This window comes from Dreissena polymorpha, chromosome 5, assembly GCF_020536995.1.
Source record: "Dreissena polymorpha isolate Duluth1 chromosome 5, UMN_Dpol_1.0, whole genome shotgun sequence".
Lineage (NCBI taxonomy): Eukaryota > Metazoa > Mollusca > Bivalvia > Myida > Dreissenidae > Dreissena > Dreissena polymorpha.
The window spans coordinates 68,620,184-68,641,967 of record NC_068359.1 but is presented as its reverse complement, the minus strand read 5'-3'; positions in this window follow the sequence as shown (position 1 = coordinate 68,641,967).

The following is a 21,784-nucleotide window of genomic DNA, read 5'->3' as shown; positions in this document are numbered from 1 at the left end:
AAAAATTAATATTTACATATAGGCCAGTTTCTTTTGCGAAGCATTTTATTTAGATATGACATGAATACAACATTATATATTAAGAGCATATTGGTTTTCGGACACTACGGCATTTCAACTAGTAAGAGTTGATGAAGTAAATGGTTACCTAGCCAGGGGAGTGTGATGAAAACAAACGTGCTAATGTCCCGGCCGCGCGAGACCGGTTTTACAATAGGCAATATTGATGTTTGATGTTTATGTTGAAATAGTGTAACTTGTATTGAGTGTGTTTGCATATAACATCGCATGGTCAATGAAACAGAACAAAAGAACTCCTTACTGATCCTAAGCAAGAGCTGGAGATACTATCATCGCCGCCTCTGTAAAGTGTAGCAAGAAAGGCATATCGCTCCAGCTTCTACTTATGTTGCGCTGTAATTCTTGTCAGCCCGTCTCCACTTTTTCCCTTGAGTTTTTTCTTAAGCTTGAACAAATCCGTCGGCAAGTTTGTAAACTAAGTCCAAATACGAAAGGCTGTAAATGCATAAAAACAATGAAGATCTAACATGTAAACATCTACACGTAAACCCTAACAAAATTCTGGACCGGAAAATCGAGGTCAATATCTTGAAATAAAAATACCACTTTATGTTGAATTCATAACATGGTATAATAAAACAACAAGATGGATCAACAAATTTAACATATGAACATTAATTTATTCGACTTTCGGTGTGTTTTATCAAAATATTGTTTGACTCTTATTGTAAAAAAAAGTAAATAAAAACTACTTGCTATGCTGGGTTTCTAACCACGGACCGCCTGAACACGAGGCGAAACTATATCACACAGGCGATTATAATTTGTCGAGCGAATTAACCTATAAATGCCACTGATTAAAACACACACAGAGTTAACAAACATAGGATTCACAATGGCAGCTTATTTTCGAAAATGTTTCTTTTCTTTATATTTTTTAAACATCTTAAGGATTTCAGTTTGACTATATACATATTACGGGTTTAACATTACACAAGTAAACAAACGGTCCAACATCAGTATTAAGGATTTGACCAACCATTGATATGAAGTTGTTTCACTTTGCTATGCTGCTAGAGAAAACTGTATGCCACCATTGTAGCGAAAATGTCACAAAACATGGTTCACTTACGAGCAAATCATATTTGATCACCAAATTCTTTGAGGAGTGCATTTCTCTTCGCCCTGTTTTTGTAATCCGTGTGGGTCAGGTCATTAAAGAGAGTGTTGTCTTCAAATAACTTGGAAATTGCTTTAGTTTGCTCAGGATGTATATGTGGCTGCGACGGCTGTTCCTCCAGTCATGCTGTCCATCATCGGGCTGATCTGCTGTTTCAGGAGGTGGCATTTGTCGTGCTGCGACCTTTCTCTTTGGCATCTTTACTTGAAAATTGAGGTGTTTGACACTGAATCTACCCACGTGATTTGTCCTTATACATTAACCGTAATCCTTCGGTCTCATTACGAGCTCGGTCCCGTGTCCGAAAGTCATCGTGCGGAGACCCTCTGGCAATCAAACGGTCGCAGGGATATACAGCCAAACCAACCAATGTTTTTTGTACACAGGTGGTCTTTATGGGCAGGGTCGATTGAAACTTTGAAAAACTATGCTTGTAGGCTTTTACCAGGTACGTATGTGCTATTGTTTAAATAGGGGAATACTTATTCATGTAAAATGTAATAAAGGATCAAAAACACAGTGTATTTTTATTTACATGTGTTATTTCAATTTCCAAACATACAAAACACATAAACAGGCACGAGCCTTGCACTAGCGTCCATAAACAACTTGTGCGCTAATTCATTCACTGACGCGTGATCCGACTAACGTAAATTGTTATGATTGAAGTGGTCGTTGATAGCCTCTTTCAAGGAAGACAATATTTTTTATTTTGCAAATCGATGACAACGTACAATGTATAGTAGAAAATGCTGCAAACAATGTCGTATCATTGTACTAATAAGTTAATGTATGCTGTTTGGTCAAATAGAGAATACATGGTTGGTGCCGAGATGGAGAAAGTTTATCCGGTGAGGCTTAGAAAAAGAAAATAGGGCGAGCTTTAGCGAGCCCTAATTTTCTTTTTCGGGCCGAACCGGATAAACTTTCTCCATATCGGCACCAACCATGTATCGATTTATCCTGCTTCATGTCGTTTACACATTTTATCAAATACAAATGATTAATTGACATAACAATATTATTATTCTTGTCGGGCCTCCTACATTCTTGACGACCGAAAAACTACCTATTGTGTCACGTAAAAAAATAGGTCCACATTAAACTGTTCCTTTAAATACTTTCCATTAAAAATATGAGAAGAAATAAAATCGAATCGAGAACGTGATATTTTTCTTGGTAAAAAAGGAAAACAAATTGCAACAACAAAACAAAAACTATATTTTATTTACCTTAATGACAACTTTAATTAATTGCTTATAACAATACATTTACAACGATAAACACATCCAATTTCTGTTCTTCCATCCCTTTCAAAGTTTGTCGAACTCCATTTCTGTTTTTCCATTTCTATTATCAAAATGTATTTTAAACCACACTATTTTTTGATAGCGTTTGTATCGAATGCTAACCATTTCTGTCCCAAAACCCGATTTACGAAATCGTAATCCTGTCGCAGCGAATATTTTATTCCTATCGAAGTTAACATTTATGAAACACAAACACACAATCCAAAATACGTTTATTATTCGTTCCATGCTTTAAAATATTTAAAATAAATACTGTTAAAACCACCACGTCAAAATTGTGTCCCTAAAATCCTGAGAGAAACTATATACATACGTAGTATGTTTTGTCTGAGAAATGACGTCACACTAGATACGTCATGAATTGCATAATAAAGTAAATGAAAATAAAAAATACGGAAAGCTGGCTAGGTAATATATTTTAAAGAACAAAAAAGGATGATATATAATAAAACGATACCATTTATGGTGCGTCCCAATAAATCGCAAAGGTCAAATATAAGAACATGTTAATCGGCGCGTAGGAATACATTAGATCACGGTCACGTGATGCACTGCCGGATATCAACTAGTTTATCCGACCCTGCTTTATTTGGTCAATGTTTGCAACAGAGGCAGGATAAAACCAAATTATTCGTTATAAAACGTTCCTTGATTTTTTGCCGATACACGTACGATAAATCCGTTGTCGGGCGATAACCGTGCGTTGATCGTCCCATCTTAATACGATCTAAATTGATTTCTTCCCGGTCCCTACATCGGGTAAATATTTCAGTGAGACTTAAAATTAATCCGGACGCCACTAGAGGCTACAAAATGACCCGATGTCTGTGCGATCATCGCCCGGTCGCCAGCCCGATGAGCGGGAAAAATACGTCGGCCGCAGATCGGCAGGTGATCGGTCTCTATTTGTGACTGTGGTATAACTTTCGACAATATAATTAGTTTAAAACACGAAAACGTTAATTTTCTCGTCGAGGTTACAATCAAGTTAGTATGGGTGTAGCCCTCCGTGGTAAAATATAGTGCCTTTTTCTAAAGAGTTTCTCAATTCTTCTGGTTTAAAAGCCATTTAAAGATCAAACCTACAAAGTGCGTTTTTTTTATTTCATGTCTCCTATCACTCTGGATCAGCAGACGATTTATTTCATAAATCAATCTCTGGGTTAATGGTCGCCATCTTTCGAACTACTTTCAAAAGTACAACAACAACAATAACAGTAGAAGACAATTTTAATTACGAAAAGTTGAAAAATTGAGTACATGTGTCACGGTTGTTGAGTGAAATAGTGTTATTTTCAACTGTGTATGAAGCTTGTGAACTGGTAGTGGAATAACCGAATTGTTGGTGGAAATGGAATTTAGAAATATATCTAATAATTCATCATCGTGTAGAATAATCATCAGCATCATTTCTGTGTAACATTGCACTATTCAAAAAACAAGTGTTTCATAGATATGGTGCTTTTGACATAGTTCACTAACCATCAAGACTGAAATGATTCATGCACACAGGTAAAGTAAATAATTGAATTTGTGCAGAATGTTTATTTTTTACAAATTATTATTTAATTTGACCAATTTATTTTAGATTGATTGCACTGAAACTCAAAGTCTAAAGCTTAGTAAGACACTTAAGCCAGTTTTCTGAGAAGAAACAATACTTGTTCAGAGTAAAGCAGGCTCATGCGGCCTCTGGTTTATTTATTTGGCCTCGGCCTTTAACCTGGGTCGCTTTGATTTCAGGTGTTTAGCCCCCATATCAACAAGGCTCTCGACCCTATATGTAGTGATTCATATTGTTTAAAGATTTTGAGAACCCTCACTCGGTGCCAGTGGGGATAAAACAGGGACCTTCTTATAGCTAGATGAATGCATAAAATATGCCAGCGACACTTTATAATCAATTACTTTATAATTGATGATTCTGTTCTTTTAACTACATTACTAATTTACCAAAACAATGTGAAACACATTTTTATGCCCCCAAAGGAGGGCATATAGTGATCGCACTGTCCGTCTGTCTATCCGTCACACTTTGCATTTAGGTTTCGAATAAATGCTCATAACTTCTATGTCGCTTCAGATGTAACATTCATATTTGGTATGCATGTGTATATGGACAAGGCCTTCTCATACACACACAAATTTTGACCCCTTTGACCTTGAACTTAAGGTCGGCTTTTAGGTTTTGAAAAATGCTCATAACTTCTATTAAAGCGTTTATCGGGGGCGTATGTCATCCTACGGAGACAGCTCTTGTTTTTGCTACTGTCCTCTGCACAAACCATGATATATCTGCATATATGCATCCAACCAAATCAGTAAAACTATTTGTCACTTAATTACAGTAAACTTATTGCATGTTAACTTTTCAACAATATATATACATGTATATATAATTATATATAACAGATCTTGAAAAAAACTCACATCAAACTTCAAATTGTTTTAGTAAATTATAGGCTTTAATTGGTATTGTGACATTGACACCACTCATGCATGCGACTATACAATTATACAACTATGGAGCACATTATTTATGAGTAATTCCAATACATCAACATATCGTCTCAGATTTAAGGCAGATAATCTAGTGCTTTTTTGCTGCCATTTTTACTATTACACATTTTTTCATTTTATGTTATGATGCATTGATCTTGTTTCTAAATTAACCAAGCAATCATGTTAAACTTTGAAGAAAGATGTTGTCTGATAAATATAGAAAATATAATCACTACAAAGTGAACAAAATTCAGTTGAATACTGTGACCAACGAAGATTTGCCAAAGAGCAATTCAGATCATGATTTAAATCAAATACAAGTAATATGAAAGTCTGCCTATTGGATCCCAGTTAAGACTTATTTGTCAAATCTTCACATTAATTTTCCCTTAGCCATGTAGAATTGGGGACTAAATACCATCAAGTCATGTAAAAAGGAGCAGGGAATAGCACGCTGCTATTGATCTCTTGAGCTTTCACATGAATTTTACGGGTAATTTTCATACAACAAATGATATTATGTAGTGTAATGATAAAGCATTATGAGCACAAATTATATCTCTTACTAGTGGTGCAAAAATCAGTGTCACATTTCAAAAGAAAATTTATATAAAAAGGTATTATTAATTGTTAAAACGTTATAAAAGGTTATTTCAATTCACTAAAGCATTTAATTACAAGAACAAGTGAATTTTATGTCCATTACAATACATGTAACAGTATTGGCATTGTATTTATCTGCATTTGATGTGCATTTAATACACTTAAAAATGCAGACAAGACACACTTCTAACAGAAACAAATGTATTTTTTTCTGCATTTTTCCAGCATTAATACTCTTCAAGTGTATTTTTTATCATCCCAAATACACTTTACCAGGAAAAAGGTATGTTAAAATGCATTTTTAGTTTGTTTTAAGTATATTTTCAAATGCATTAAGACACTCTTTTCTTTTGCAAAAAATGTTGAACAAAAACTTGAAAATATTTAACATACTAAAGTGTAGTAATAATTAAAGTTTTGTATGAGCATCAAAAACAGTGTCAAATTCATACCAGTGCCTATTTAGTAGCAGTAGGCCTTATATGGTCTACTTGTGGTAGAAATAATGCATTTTGTATAATACAACATACATAAATTAAAAAATATAGCTGCCCATACAGTTCAATACAATGTTCAATTAACTACACTATGCAAAGTTGAAATATGACATCAAGCTTGGAATAATCTTTTCAATAATGAATAATATGCTGTTTTAATTTATAAGTGAAATAGACACTTGCATATAAAAACTGATTTTAAATCAAAACTAAATGTTTAATTTGATTTTTAGCTCCACTGGCCAAAGGTCCTGTGTCCATCGTGCAACCATGCATAAACTTTTCCTTTAAACATCTTCTCCTAAACTACTGGTCCAATTCTGATGAAATTTCTTAGGAATGTTCCTGGGGTGTACCTCTTTCAAATTTGTTCAAATTATGCCCCTGGGGTCAAATTTGACTCTGCCCCGGGGGTCACAAAATTGAAAATTTGCTAATATAAGGCCTATTTTGTGAAAACTTTCAAAATCTCCCGTCCATAACCATTGGGCCTAGGGCTATCAAATTTGGTATGTAGAGACATCTAATAGTCCTCTACCAAATTTGTTCAAATTATACCCCTGGGGTCAAATTTGACCCTGCCCCGGGGGTCACAAAATTGAACATATGCTTATATACAGTAGGGTATATTTTGTGAAGACTTTACAAATCTTCTCGTCCATAACCATTGGGCCTAGGGCTACCAAATTTGGTATGTAGTGGCATTTTATAGTCCTCTACCAAGTTTGTTCAAATTATGCCCCTGGGGTCAAGTTTGACCCTGCCCCGAGGGTCACAAAATTGAACATATGCTTATATAAGGCCTATTTTGTGAAAACTTCAAAAAAAATCTTGTCAATAACAATCCGGCCTAGGGCTATCAAATTTGGTATATAGTGACATCTAATAGTCCTCTACCAAATTTGTTCAAATTTAATCCCTAGGGTCAAATTTGACCCTGCCCCGGGGGTCACAAAATTGAACATATGCTTATATAATGCCTATTTTGTGATAACTTAAAAAAAATCTTGTCCATAACCATTAGGCCTAGGGCTACACAATTTGGTATGTAGTGACATTGTATAGTCCTCTACTTAGTTTGTTCAAATTATGCCCCAGGGGTCAAATTTGACCCTGCCCCGGGGGCCACAAAATCAATTATATGCTTGCTTATATAGTGCCTATTTTGTGAAAATTTTAAAACTCTTCTTGTCCTTAACCATAAGGCATACGGCTACCAAATTTGGTATGTAGTGAAATGTTATAGTTCTTCACCAAGTTTGTTCAAATTATGCCCCTTGGGTCAAATTTGACCCTGCCCGGGGTCACAAAACTGAACATACGCTTATATGGGGCCTTTTTTGTGAAAACTTTAAAAATCTTGTTGTCCATAACCATTGGGCCTAGGGCTACCAAATTTGGTATGTAGTGACATCTAATAAACCTCTACCAAATTTGTTCAAATAATGCCTCTGGGGTCAACTTTGACCCTGCCCCGGGGGGTCACAAAATTGAATAAACGCTTTTAAAGCGCCTATTTTGTGAAATCTTTAAAAATCTTCTTGTTGAAACCATTTGGACTATGGCTACCAAATTTGGTATGCAGTAACATCTTATAGTCCTCTACAAAGTTTGTTCAAATTCTGCCCTTTGGGTCAAATTTGATCCTGACCCGCATGTCACAAAATTGAACATTATATACGCTTATATCTTGCTTATTTTGTGAAAACTTTAAAAATATTCTTGTCCTTAACTCTAGGACCTAGGGCTACCACATTTTGTATGTAGTGAGATATAGTAGTCCTCTACAAAGTTTTCTCAAATTATGCCCCTGGGGTTAAATTTGACCCAGCCCAGAAGGTCACAAAAGTGTACATGTGCTTAAATAGGGCCTATATTTAAGTATTTGCACATGCAGAGAAATTTCTTTCAGCCTTTTTTTCAGCAGTGGAGTGATACAGGGCCATCATGGCCCTCTTGTTTAAATACTCAAAAAATGAAACCGTGTTCATGCTTGCATGAACACAGTTTATAAATGCTGTCAGAATTATAAAATATGCAATTACTATAAATACAAATGCCAGGGAAAAGTGCTTTTTGTACTAAAAAATTCGAATTAATATTACAATAATACATTCTGAATACTTTAGTATGTAATTAACAGTTTTTGTCTGAGAAAATCACTAAATTTTATATATTTATTCAAATTCACATAAATCATATTTCAAAAACACATCATTACTTCAAATCCTTTCACACAATACTGAAAAAAATGCACAGTTTCTGATTGTTATTGATTCTTTATTAATTTATACATGTACCATTTTTTAATCTTGATGCATCCTCAATTGTATAATGCACATCTTAATCTGTTTTAACAATTATAATATAAAGATTAAGGCTGACTCAGTAAAATAATAATCCATGATTTCTGCAGTACTTGCAGACAAAATAGGAATACTGCTGTGATATTATCTATCTATCTAATGGGATATTAATTTGGCTTCAATAGAGAAAAATCAAAGCATACACATGCAGTGCTCCAGCTAGGATTTGAAGAGGGCAGGGGGGCTTTTTTGTTAAAAGGGCACTTTCGACGCGCAGTTTTTTGTGAAAAGGGCACGTACGAGCGCGCGGGTGTTTCTGGAATGCTTCCTATTGCATGTTAATTTATATGTTATAAATAATTGTATTATTCCCATTTTTATTAAACCATTAAAATATAATGTCTACAATGAGGATTAAAGTAAATACAATGTAATAAGAGATTTATGAATAATCATATGTAAAAATAAATAAATAAAAAAAAAAAAAATTGGGGGGGAGGGGGGGGGGGGCAGGGCGGAGGTTCGGAGGGGGGGGCAGGGCGGAGGTTCGGGAAGGCAGGGCGCGGCGCCCTTCGATTTAGGCCTAGCTGGAGCACTGCACATGTATAAAATGTGTATGAATATATTACTTAAACTTAAATTGATTGACCATCGATTAAAAGATATTATAATATATGTATGTATATAAATATCCTTGTAAAACTAAAAAATAAATATGTATGTTTCTATTACATCATTTAGGACTTTTATTTTCAGACAAAGTAGAGTGAAGCTTAAAACAGTATCCAATTGTAACAGTCAATTTTGGGAAAATCAACCTTATAATTATTTTCTGTGTTGGCCAATGTCATAATTGGTATAAAATGTATATTGAACTGGAAGTTTTCTTTATTTTAAATGATAACATTTGCTTGGTCAGCCATAATTGTCACAATCAAGTGGTCTTTTTACACTGTAGTTTTTTCACTGACTATGGGTTTGTTCTGAGAATGAGCCACACAAAGTTTCGTTGGGGAGATGAGTTGTCAATTTTATGTTTATCAGTCTTTCATAATCCAGTATACCTGTAAAAAGGGAATTTGTAACTAATAATCACACAATATACACAATTAAAATTGTATGCATTTAGATTTATTTAGTACTGCACATTAATCATTTTCCAAAAATATGTAGCAACGTTACATTATATAATGCTGCAATACTAAAGTAATTTACTAATTAAAGGTCGCTGATGTGTAATGGATGTGGTGTCCACCTAATGATCTGGAGGTCACTGGTTTGATCCCCAGTGTGGGAGCATTCTTAAGAAATCTCCAAGAGACACCCAAGTACTGGTTCTAGGCCCAGGAAACGAACTCAAGAGCATTTCACATACATGTACGTAGTTAGTACTTTAAATTTAATCAAACTAAAAATGGGTTAAAACTATAAACTGAAACCCTTATTAATACATTTTATTTTGAATCAAGCAAATGTGCAAATTAATTAAAAATAATGAGTAAAATTTAAAAATTCTACTTTAAAGTTATCATGATAATTTAGATCATTTTCAGAATATTTAATGATGATAATGATACAATTATATATTCCCTAAATGATAAAAATAAAACATGTAATGTTCATTTATGAAAAAAAACGTTTTAATTTTATCAATATCATGGTAATTACAACTAGATACAGGCAATTAGATCAGAAACGTGCATTAATTATATTAACCCATTCATGCCTAGCGTCCTGAAAAAAAAGAACATTGCAAACAGCGTAGACCCAGATGAGACGCCGCATAATGCGGCGTCTCATCTGGGTCTGCGCTGTTTGCTTAAAGAAATTTCTGTAAGAAATATTCTAAATATAGAAATAAATATACCAGACACCCCTACTTTTGGAAATATATTGATCCAATTTAGAAGGATGGGAGAGTCCACTGGGCATAAATGGGTTAATGAACAACCCAGACATTTGTAGTGATTTATGGTCACTATTTGATTAACGTTCTATACATGACCTGTCATAAAAGGTATTTTTTAGCCAGTACTACAATCGGCAATGATAGTCTGTATTGCATACATATTCCAACGTCTATTATCGATTCGCTTCCTCAAACTGAACAAATATTTAATGTTTACATCGCGAAACGTAATGCATCCAGTTTCACTTTCGGTTTGGTTGGTTTTGTAAACACCGTAATTTCATCTTAAAAATTGGATGATAGGGTGATTAAATAATAATGGAAAAGTAAATCACTTGGATAATAGGTCAAAATGCAACACAAATGAACGTTAATAGTGCTCTTAATATCAAAGTTTCGGTAAAAAGTTTGGCGCTAGTTCAACGCGCATGTATACAGCCTCATAACAATAGACTGACAACCTTTTGGGTAGTAAAGTAGTAATACAAGGCAATATGGCGACCGTTAGCCACGAGGCCTATCTTACGGAGGAATCCGAGATAGCCGATGTATCACGATTGGTCTCCTATGAGTGTCTGCAATATTGTGGTGCATATAATTGGTGACTACGTTGATATATGAACGTTTTAAATGCTTTTATTGAATTACGGTGCTTTTGTAGAAATCACACATCTGATACCTTTTTTCCGAAGGTCTTTGCTTTTGGCAATATGGATTGAGTAAAGGTTTCATAATATTTCTTTGTATTGCAATTTTCGAAGATAAAATCAAATTTACATTGAACTCTTATGCAATGTGTATTGCATTCATCTGTTCATTGGGATGATATAATGGCATATAAAACCATGAATCAAAGTATACAACTTAAGAAAGAGCTCTTTATGAAACTTCCGTTAATTATTAACAATAAATGAAAGCAATATAAATACCTCTAGCCTTGTATACTCTGTTTACTTTACACAAACCTGTTTGTATAGTTTTAATATTGGTGAATTTTAAAGGCTTTTACCATTTTAAAACTAACTTGAATCCCTAAAAATGGCATAGCGGAAGAAACCCACTTTCACATTTTGCATAAACATGATTTCATTATGGAAAGGGGTTTGTTCCGCTATGGAAGGGGGTTTATTCCGCATTTGCTAAACTAGCGAGGGTGTTTTATCCGCGAATGCAAAATGTGAAAGGGGGTTTCAACCGCTATGCCGTTTTAGGGAAGGGTATTTCTTTCGAATGGGGTGTATTCCGTACACCTTTCAACTTACATACGAGTCAACATTCATCTTCTATTTATAGTTACGCGTGTAAGGGAAACCCATGTCGCACTTTTAAAAACATTTATCCCATTTAATGATTATTTAATATGTTCCAGATTATGCCGACATTTCAGTAGCGAAATTATTGAAGGGTGAAGGATTTTATGCCGTCATGAAGGATTACCATTAAAATGTAATAAATGAATGTTTTCCTACTCAAACCGAGCTCAAAGCACCAACAAAAGATGCATTTGAGTTGCCTGTTGTGTTGTTTCTGCCTTGGTATCAATTATGCATGCTCATTGTTGTCAAATGTATTTCAAAATCAATCCCTGTTTTCAATGTCTTTGAATTTTTAAGGTTTTGCATTTTTAACAGAATGCTCATAAATCAACATGTTTGTGCACATTATCACTGCATTTTGATTTCAATTATGTTCATATTCGGGAGAGAAAAGCTAATCAACGTCATTTTAAGAAGATAGGTTAATACTTACGAAGAGAGGGTATGACTTTGAAGAAATAAACTCTTACACAAGTTATATCAACGTTAAGGAAACTTTGTTAGTAAATCCATTGTGTTATTTGATATTGCCGCAAATTTATCGCCTCAAACAAATTGTATCATTGTTTACATGCGGAATGTAGTCAAAAGTATCGCGGTAAGGGGTCTTTACAATAATTATAAAAACAGATCCCGTTGATTGTTCTATCATAGTGTTATTTCCGCTCGAAGCAAAATTGTCGAAAATGTCTTAAAATAAAAATAAAAACTTATAAAAGACGGTATTTAAATAACATAATTATAGCTGCAACTATTTATATACAAGCGATGCGAGTAATGCTTTAATTTGTCTTTAATAACACTGGTTAAGGCGTTCTTCCTACGAGAAGCAATCGGTCTTAGAGAGATACTTGTATTCCTAACGCAATCAATCGGTCTTTGTGAAAAACGCTATTTTCCTAATGCAAGTAAATAACGGCGTCTTCCGAACACTATCAATCGTTTTAAGTGAATAACGGTATCTTCCTAAACAATCATCGCTTTAAGTGAATTACGGTATCTTCCAAAACAATCAATCGCTCTAACTGAATTACGGTTTATTCCAAAACAATCAATCGCTTTAACTTATTACGGTATCTTCCAAAACAATCAATCGTTCTTAGTAAATAACGATATCTTCCAAAACAATCAATCGCTCTAATTGAATTAAGGTATCTTCCTAAACAATCAATCGTTCTTAGTAAATAACGATATCTTCCAAAACAATCAATCGCTCTAATTGAATTAAGCTATCTTCCTAAACAATCAATCGTTCTAAGTAAATAACGATATCTTCCAAAACAATCAATCGCTCTAATTGAATTAAGGTATCTTCCTAAACAATCAATCGGTCTTAGTAAATAACGGTATTTTAACACATTATTTTTCTTATAGGTCATAGTGAATATCATTATCGTCCTAAATCTAACAATCAGTGTTAGTGATTCACGGTATCTTACTAACACACTCAAATGGTTTAAGTGAACTACTGTAGATTATTCACAAATTCTAGTCGCTAGATTGTAGGCGATATTTTTACCTTAATATCTCGTTGTCAAACAAACAGTGGCCCATCGATATCGCTTAGTAGTTGGTCATCTTTTAATTCGAAATGTTACCTAGTTGGTCATCTTTTTCTGAATTGACTCTTCTTTGTTATCTATTTTCTAAATTTCTCCTATTTGTTTTTTTTTCTAAATTTTTCCAACTTGTTCATCTTTTTTTCCAAATGTTACCTACTCGATCGTCTCTGTTCCAAATTCATCTTACCTTTTTGCTTGCCTCCTTTCTAAATGTCTCTATACTGAAACTCTATTTTCGTAATCTTATCTTCTAATTGTCACCTACTTGTTAATCTCTTTTTTAGTTGCATGTATTATCGTTTCTTAATGTCACCTACTTGAGTACATGTAAACTTATCATCCCTCTTTTAATTTAATATGCATTTACTTTTAGTGGGACGTCTGTCGTCTTTACGTTGTGCATTCATCCATGCAAGTTGATGCAATATTTGTCCCGTTAAAAACGTTAATAACTCCGATCTGCAATTTTTATAAATCAGCACTTAAAAACCTGTGTTATAGAATGTTTATGTATTTACATTGCTTGCATTTGTCACGACTAGTGAACCGTCTAGTAGACACAACACATGGGCCGTGCTCTGTGAAAAAGGGGTTTAATGCATGAACAGTCTGCGCAGTCTGCACAGGCTGATCAGGGACGACACTTTTCGCTTTAATGATATTTTCTGTTTAAAGAAAGTGTCTTCGTGGCAAAAATCCACTTTAAACGGAAAGTGTCGTCCCTGATTAGCCTGTGCGGACTGCACACGTTAAACTGGGACGAAACTTTACGCACATCACTAAATCCCCATTTCACATAGCACGGCTCATATTTATTGTTGTCGACTTATCCTCAAGTCTTGTGAGTTAACATGGTGTTCATATTCATATGATGTTTTGTTGTTGCGTGCTTTGTAAAGTTTTGTAATTAATTTTATATTTATTTTACTCATATTTCTTAGTATCACGAGTTTTGTTATGTTTCTAACAAGTGTTTGTTCTGTTGGACACTTAAAAAAGTGACGTTTTTATATGTGTATAGGTAGGCGTAAATAAATGGATAATACATATATCTGAAATGCAATCTGTCCCCATTCCTCACCCAATAAACTATATTGAAGTACAAAAAAATACACACAAAACACGCTTTTCATTGTTATTAACACCTGTTTTGTGTATTTTATGTTGCATTACGAAATTAAACAAAACGGTTATTTATTATAACTTATTTACACTTGTTTTATTTCAATTAAATTAAATACACATATAGCCCTTTTTTAATGCAAACACGTCCAATAATAAATATTCATGTGAATGTTGTTGTTTTTTACTTTACTATTGAAACGAAAACTGACTTGCTCATAATGATCATGCTTTATTTTCGCAAATGCGTATGACCATGAGCTGGCATTGAGCTTTAAGATTTATTCAATAATAATCATCAATAAGACTTATTCATTTCACGATGTGGTTTTAAAGTTTGAATGACAATAAGCAATAATTGCTTTGCAATTCGTATCTAAGTTACATGATTTATGATGCCGCAGTTTGATTTCTCACGACATCGCTATACGCTATTGAAACTGTGTGGGAAAATGATCCCCCTTAAAGCGCCGAAAAGTAATAAAAGTAATTGTAACTATATTTAAACAGCACGTTATAAAAGCTATGCTACATTAAGATTTATGAATAAATTTAATGTCGCTTTACGTGATCACTTGCATATATATCGCTTGGTTCATATTTGCAACGCATACTCTATTTCAAAGAAATCACCGTTTTGATTGCATTTGTCTGTAAAGTCAGGTTTACATTATATGTGAATGTACGGTGAAGTTTGCATTATTGTGCTATTGATATGAGGCTATATATGAAACGTATGGGTACACTGGTTTCTATTCCGGGAAACAGTAACATCCGCTCTGCGGATATAACATACTTCACATAAGACATATTTACTGAAAAGACACACACTTAATATAATATAAATAGTTAATATTTAGAACACAATTATGCCACAAAACATTGGAAACAAATTGCACTGAATAACATAAAATCAACTTATGATTTGCTTCATCACTGTGAAATACGAATTCAACAAGTTACTTACAAATTAGCATATTTTAGAAGTTTTTTTTTCCCAACAAAAATACGTTTGTATAAAAAGTAGCAGAAAGGATTATCCCAAAACGCCGTTGATTTCTTAAAACGAAAGAACATAAATGCGCTGTATCGGTTAAGTGTAGATAGTTCAGTATAGAGCCGATATTTCGTCGCTGTATACACCTTTCACGAGGACTGCGTGTTACTCGGGTGCTGATGCGACAGTGGAACGCGCTCATCGGAGCTCATCGGAGTTATTTTGTTTGCGAATGCAGAATCTGAATTCAAAGTGCTTAAATGCAGGACTACATTCTCCGGTATACGTATATTATGTAACCTATCGGGCGAATTGCAGAAGACAATCGCTCCAAAAATGATAACCCAACACTCAGAAAAGCAGATGCCAAGAACCTTATATACATCTAAATATTTAAGTTTATCTAGATATGTTTTTTAAGATCATTAAAAGTCCGCGACACATTACATGTTGAGTGGCACCGTAAGACGACATTTATTGGCTGTTAATTCGATTAATGTAAAAGGCCATGTGAGCTCAAAGTACTTGTGATAAGATTCATGTCTTGGGGCACCGGTCTATCCGTCGGCGGATGTCGTCTGTGGTAAAAAACGTGTCTTCAGACAACATCTTCACTTAAAGCGTTTTCGTGATCTCAACAAACATAAAATACATGAGCAATCATTGGATGATTATCTTTCAAAATAATGTGTTCAGATCTTTCTTTCTGCAAAAGTAGGTCATGTGGGCTAAGACATATCTCAAAGTTGAAAAATTACAAAACGTTCCCTCTGGTACCGCAAATTTAAACATCGTAAAGTGGTCCTCGAATCATGTCCATGGGAAAAGCTTACCGTGTCATAGTTGCACGTGGTTTTTATAAATTTAAATTTAATAAAAAGATCGCAGAATCCTCTTCTCAAACACGACACGGTTGGGGTGTATTAGTTGGCATGTGACATCGTAGGGTGGTCTTAAAGTCATAAAGTCACTGGCTGACTAAAAATGTCACATCTGTCAACAGATAATACCACTCTCACTCTAGGTCCTCGACCCTTTGGTGGCGCCCTATATGTCCACCCCTACGCGGCACGAATGACCCTCGGTCCTCTGGTTGCGCTCAACTGCGGCACAGATGGCCCACGCCTGACCTAGGTCCTCTGGCGATGTCCAACACGATTTTCGTTTTGGCGGGTCCCGGTCGGCCCTTGTCGCCGAAACCGCCTTTCTCTAAGATATGGCAGCTATCTGCCAAACCGTCGTTGGTGGTGGCCTCTGCCTTACTCACCCGAAAACTTCCCGTTGGTTGATGCCTATTTGCTACATCCACCCGGATACTGGGATCTAATCATTGAAAATAATCCCTAACCGTGACATTGCATGGTTTTGTACACATTATACTCATTATTACATTTAGACAGCCAGCATTTAATCACTTATTCTATTACCACATAGACAAATGACAAGTACACATGCATAACTACAGTATTCACACGAAAATACAAATACCATTTTAACATGAACATAAACATTAATTCAGTTGATCTTTAATAAATGTTACTTGATTTTACAAAAAATGTAATAAAACTTAAAAAAGTAATATTAACCACAGTTCCTATAAATATGTTATCCAAATAGCTGCCCCTTGGGCACATTTTCCAGGGCGTCTATACTGCTCGAAACTAACGACGGCACTGAGTTGATTTGCTTAAAATTTCTCTGGGAACGTTGGGTGTAAAATACACGATTCACTGATCTGTTGTTTATCAACTGGACATGTCTTTGCTATAAAATGCCAGAGTTTATGATTAGTTTGCATCCCACAGCCCTATTATTTTGATAACCCAGGCCACATCGAGAACAAGCACAGGTTAGGTTTGGTGTAGGGGAATTTAACATTGCACATGTTTAAAGAATGGATCTAGAATCTTGACAGTCTTTTAAATAATTGATACCCTTGGGATTAAACTTGTTTCCATCGTGATGGTAACGTGTTTTCCCAATATTTATATAAAGTGAAAACTGTAATGATTTGTCCTCTGAAACCGCTAGGGTCAGAGATTTTGTATTTGACATGTTGGTTCTCTTCAAAAAATGTTTGAATCATTTTCATCGCAATAAAAACTAACTCGCCCTGTTGTCTTAATGTTTATTTAATGAAAACTTAAACACTATCATTCGAAACCACAAAACAAATAGTATTGGTATTTCAAAGTAGCTTGTTATGATGGTTGTTTACCTAATTTGTTGAGATAATGCCCCTGGGGTCAAACTTTGAACCGCTCTTGGGGTAATTTGAACCCTTTTATGTATTTAAAAGCTTTATAAAGTCCAATATGTTTAGTATTTGTTTTGTATCTTCATGTGATGATCGTTAAAAAAACTCAATATGGCACCTCTGCTTACAAAAGGCGAGTTGTTTTGTTATATGTAACCGGGCAGAAGAATTCCTCCGAATGTTAAAATATTGAATATGCAGTCAAAATGGCGATAGGAACTTTTCCAAGTTAATATCACCGTAGTTTAAGAATGTGTTTATAGGGTAGTGTTCAATGACCATCATCACATTTTGACATTTGTAAATTCCAATAACAAACACAACATTGTTTGAGGATTAAATCATTTCAAATAACGTTTGTTTCGGGATGATATGAGATGTGTGGGTATTTGTGAGGAATATGGCTAACAACGACTGTTTAATCTTCATACACAAAACTAAACTTCATCATCCAAGTAGGTCTGCTGATATCTAGATAGATACAAATATATAATTTGAGCGCACAGATGATTTAAACATAATTAAAACAAAAGTTCAAGGTCATGTGCAATTTGCTGTTATCACAAGATACTTGTGTATACGTTTATACGGTCATCTTGACTGACATATTGTTTGTTGATAGGAAAACGTCTATTTACAAATATCCACAACATTTTCTAAAATCATGTGATCCGCGCTATTCTCTTTAACGGGCAGGTTAGCACCTGAAACAACCACATTGCATGAGACCTGTTTTCGCATAATAATATAACTAAAAGCAAACAGGTTCCGCTTTGGTCTCGCACGACAAGAAAGGTCTATATATTCTTAAAAAATATCTGAAGAAATCAGATATATTATCAAAAGACATCTATGTATTCCTTATCAAATCCTCCTCCACGACAATTTGCATGTGTTTGCTGCAGACAGGAGGGCACAGTACCATACATACCGGAACTGCCCGTACATATAGAGGGGATTATCAGCTATCACCAGACACTAAGTCATATACGAGGTCTCCACACATCGCCTACTAGGCTCGAGTCCACGTCTCTGGTGCTGGCGTATGGACTGGGCATGAATATATATGAGCCTTGCTCGGTGAAAAAAAGGAGTTCAATGCATGTGCGTAAAGTGTCGTTGCAGATTAGCATGTACAGTCCACGCAGGCTATTCACGGACAGCACTTTTATTGTAGGGTATTTCTTGTTTGAATAAAGACTGTTCTTGATGACTGTGAGCTCATTTGTAACGATCCCTACTGTGGGAACATTTTTTAGATGTCACCAAAAGACACCAAGTACTGGTTCTACATTAAAACGGACTTTAGAGTGTTTCAAATCAGGCTTCCGATGCAATTTATGCTTAAATAACTTGGTTAAAATTAACTTAAGTTCTATGCCTCCTTTGTTCAATTCCAGACCTCTTTCAAACGCAAGTTCAGCCTTTAAAGATGTTTGACGTACTGAAGGAGGACTTTGAACACTGGCTAATAGCCAGCGTGGTAATATCGATGCAAGTGGCATCATTCATCACCCAGAAACTGGCTGCGAGAAAGGCCCTTAGTCGACAGTGGATGTGAGGGGACAGAGTTGTGGGACTTGGTATGTGAGCGGTAAGAGTTGTGGAACTTGGCATCACTAGTCTGGTTGCGGGTTGCTGTGCTCATTGTCCATTGTCTGACTGAAGTGCATAATGTTACATCAGACTTGCGGGACTCGGATCTCTGCTCTCAGTTGCAGACAGCTGGCAATCTAAGCACAATCTTCTGTCAGAAAGATTCCTTTCATTTCTTTAACTATTTTTTTTCACAAAATAATGTAGTTTTAAAAACAAGTTTTTATATTTTTTGCTTATATGATTTCTCCTTCAATGATAAATATGTCTTATGTAGATCATCTAAATGAAGTAATTTCTTATTATGATATTGACACCACAATACGTTGCTTTTTAATATTTTTGAAGATTCATTCAAAAATTGCAACATGATAAAGTTAAATGCTCACTGATCTTTTTTTCTGGTCAATATAGCGTTATAGTTTTGCATGGCAGACTTTTTTCTTTCACTTTTAAAGCCATAAAAGCACTGCTCCTATTGGCTGACTTTGTTTCATGAATTGATTGTATTTATATTGAAAGCTCTGATGGTGGGTGGTGCAGTAAACAACAGGGTTACTAATGTCAGTGGTAGACTGCGTGTAATGAACATTAATTGATCACAGTCGAGTACATATAAATTTTGAAATAAGAAAAATTAACCACATTGTCTTCTCAATATGAATTGAATTTTTTCCTTTAAATAAAATATCATGTTACGAAATATTTTCTTGTTTATTTTTTAGCATGACTTCATATGGATGTAATAAATATTTATATCCAGAAATGTTGGCTTATGTTAGCGATGTTACAGATTGTTGCAATGACAGAATTAGTTGGAAAACGTTTTTATAACTTCATATAATTCCTATATTGTGATTAATACCTTAAACAGTTATATGTAAATTTTAGAAGTTTTGTCAAGATGCTATTATAACTATTGCCTCTGTTAAAGATTTACAATTACAATGAATTATCATCAAATACACTTTTCTTTTTTGTTTAAAATACTTAAAAATCATTCCAAAATACTTCGTGTTTGTGGAATAAGACTAATATCATTTTAATTTGTGTAACGTGAAAGGTAGTTGTTATAGTACTTTAAAATGAACCCCATCTATATGATTAATCAGTGTTGTGTGAATTTATCACTGACAATTATTATATGATTATTTCTTGTATATTCATTTGAAACACATTTGCTATTCATGTACCCTACATTCTGTAACAGACTGTATTTAATTAGTCTCCCTTTTATCATATACATGACTTGTGTTCTCATGACCTCGATCAACTTTTATAATAATGCAGTTGTGGGAAATATTGATGTTGACACTTGTTTATCTGCGACCTCAAATCACACATTCACTACAATCCATATACATTTTAATGATTGTCTGGGGTTTCTTACTAAAATGGAGTTGAAATAAATATAAGTATGTTTCAGGGGAAAAAATACAGGTATAACCTCTGTTAAAATGCAGGATTGAAACTCTGTGTATTTGTGTATTTGCATAGCCTGAACTATTTTAAGAATGAACTGATTAAAGTGTATAGATCACTTTGTCCTTCCTATAGATGTTGTCCAAATGAAGATGTCATCAGTGCTCAAAGCATCTATTCCTATGGTAAAGTATGAAGCAGTCTTTATAATATAGATATATCAATAAACATTTGTTGATAGTTCTCTGTTTTTACCAACTGATTTTTAGCATAAGTGAAAGAATGAAAAATATTTTTATTAAAGTAACATACTAAAGTAACAAACTAAAATTTAATAATATGTATAATCTAATTTGAAAGTCGACACTTCCAAAATATGATAGTCGACACTTCAACTGACGACAGCCTTCTTTTGAATGGTCTGATTTTAACCTAATTGACCAAGTTAAGCTGCATCTAAACAAACTCTGAAGCAATGTATTTTGGTCTGAGTCAATTCTGTATGCTTAACTCAAAGAATGCGTTGGTGAATAGGGGCCGTTATTGTTATTTCAAATGCATGTTCATTTCATTGTAAATTCTTATTTATTGTGCAATACATGTTGTTCATCACATTTGACTACTAATGTACTTGTTTTGTTTTCAAATCTTGTTGAGATACTAGCATGTATTTATGAACTCTTTGCTTTATTGAATTTGATCTTGGTCACATCTGAGTTTCTTACAAGGCATACATAGTACAATTCCAAATGAGACACATACGTTTTAAGTGCATGATTATTTGCTGAAATGTTCAAGTATACATTTAAATTAATCCCGGTAATCAGATTATGAAAAAAGCTAGCTTGATCGGTTATTGCTAGAGCATGCTTGCTTATTGATAAAAAATAACATAAGTAAAAAACATTAAATCTTATCATATTCGATGTTATTCTGAAATTTGCTGACCTCTTAATCATGGGTCATGTATTACTCCTTGATAACATTGTTAACAATTAATATATACATTTTGTATAAAGTGTTGCTTGTATATGTCATTACAAACCAGCTCACCTCGTGTGCCTATATGTATCGTATCATGATTATAATGCTTTCATGTCGCAAACTACAATTCTCTGTTGTTGTTGAATAGTAATATACGAAATTTATTCCATTGAAGAAACTACAGAGGTGGTAAGCATGTT